The sequence below is a fragment of the Toxorhynchites rutilus genome, chromosome 2 (assembly GCF_029784135.1).
Source record: "Toxorhynchites rutilus septentrionalis strain SRP chromosome 2, ASM2978413v1, whole genome shotgun sequence".
NCBI lineage: Eukaryota > Metazoa > Arthropoda > Insecta > Diptera > Culicidae > Toxorhynchites > Toxorhynchites rutilus.
This window is the reverse complement of record NC_073745.1, coordinates 224,672,478-224,674,832: the sequence shown is the minus strand read 5'-3', so window position 1 is coordinate 224,674,832 and position 2,355 is coordinate 224,672,478.

Sequence of the window (2,355 nt, the reverse complement as noted above, 5' to 3'; positions counted from 1 at the left end):
GATCATGCTAATGAAGTCGTAAGAAACAAGCATAATTCAATTGTGAAGAAAAAACAGAGAAGGCATGAAAATCCTCATTTAATTAGTTTGTCTTCTCAGTTCACATGGGCTGAGCTTCCGAGGTCACGATGAAAGCATAACGTCTGTAAATAGAGGAAACTATAACTTTTTTGTAACTTTTTGGGTTTGAAATATATGTCGTTTTCCGTCTTCATAAATGTCACGTCAGTATTTACATACATAAATTCAAAATGAGTTTAGTTTACTGCATCAATTTGGCGTATCACCACCTAAGCTGGTTGCGCAAACATATGATGGAGCTCGAGATAAAGGAGTAATCCAGGCGATTGCAAAGAAGTCGTTTCCAAACGCTATTTATATTCATTTTAAGGCGCGTGTTCTCAATATTATTTTCTGTACTCTTGCACGAATAATTCAAAACCAAGGAAATGTTTTCCTCTCTTCGTTGGCATTATTCTTCATCCAAAGCACAAAGTGCGATTACGAGTTGAAGAAATTTATGCAGCAGAAGATCCCGAACTTGTGCAATGTCAAGTGGGCCTACAGCTCTAAGATGATCAACATAGTTGAAACATATAATACTTGTCTGGAAGAAATGTATCGAGGTGACACAAAGTGGGATGGTGATACGATTTCACTCGCACCAGGGCCGCAAGGATACATGCTGGATTTTGATACAATTTTCTTCAATCGCTTCAAATTTCTCATTTACCGACATTCGGTACCATACACTAGAAAAACGAGAACTGTAATTTTGACAAAGTGAACTTAAGAAATGAACTGCGAGTGTTCTATCCGAAGCCAGAATTTGCCGAAAAGAAAATACCGGAGATTATAAAAACACTGATCGGTAGCAATCTTGACGATATTTTTCCGGAAATTGTTTTATTCGCAAAGCTAATACTAACGCTTCCTCTAACCACAGCATCGGTCGAACAAAGTTTTTTGATTCTTCGTAGACTGAAAACCTACTTAGAATCAACGATGGGAGAGGGGCGACTGAAAAAGCACATGATTATGGCTATTGTGAACAAATCCCTTCTTGAGCTCCAACATCAGAGCAATTTTTTGGAAAACCTTGCTACGATCGATTTGCGATTTAAATTTCATTACTGTATCACCGGAAGAAGTTTGATTAAAAAAATAATTTAACTGTGCAAACAAGACTCTAATATTATGTTTAACACTCCTATACTCGCGCATTGGTCTGTCAGACCGAGAAATCAATAATTCGTTAATTTCTCAGAAAATATCAACACTACGACTTTGCGATTCTCTCTAGCTTCGTTATTCGTCGTTCGTCATCGTTTAGCGTATCGCATATGTTGGTACAAAGGGGACGTGTGCCACTTTTTGAACACTTTCGGTCTGACACACCGACGCGAGTATAGAAGTAACTTTTTTGGACAAATGCCTTTTTTCATATTCTAGAATATTGTTGAATGAAATGCATAAATTAATGTTAGTGGCGTGGAATATTTATAGAATATAATGCATATGATCATTACCGGACTATTCTTATTTGATTTCAGTCCCTTTAGTAACTGGATTGAACGGATCCATACATTAGGCTGTCAAAAAAGTCCTGCGGTATTTTTTTTGAATTTTCATTTGTTCATAAAATTAGTTACAATCATCTGTTTTAAGTCAAATATGTGCCGTTTTGTTCGATGACTTGTTCCCAACGAGATGCCAACTTCATAATACCCCTGTTATAGAAGCTCGCTTCCTTATTGGCAAAAAACTCGGATAGCCAATTTTCACAGGCCTCTTTTGTGGCTAACTTCTGACTACCTAGCTCGTTCGCCATGGACAAAAACAGGTGGTAGTCACTTGGTGCAAGGTCCGGACTATACGGCGGATGCAAAAGAACCTCCCATCCGAGCTCCCGCAGCTTCTGGCGCGTCACCAAAGAAGTGTGTGGCCTGGCGTTGTCCTGATGGAAGACAATGCGGCCTCTTTTTATCAAAGATGGCCTCTTCTTCATGAGTGCTACCTTCAAGCGGTCCAGTTGTTGGCAATACAGGTCCGAATGGAGCGTTTGGCCATGGGGAAGCAGCTCATAATAGATTATTCCTTGACAATCCCACCAAACACACAGCAGAACCTTCCTGGCCGTTAATGAGGGCTTGGCCACCGTCTGAGCCGCTTCAGCGGGCTTCGATCACGACCGTTTGCGCTTCACGTTGTCATAAGTGACCCACTTTTCATCGCCAGTCACCATTCGCTTCAGAAACGGGTTGTTGCGATTCAGCAGCGATTCACATGCGTCGATACGGTCAAATATGTTTTTTTTGCGTCAACGTGTGTGGCACCCATACATCGAACTTCTTT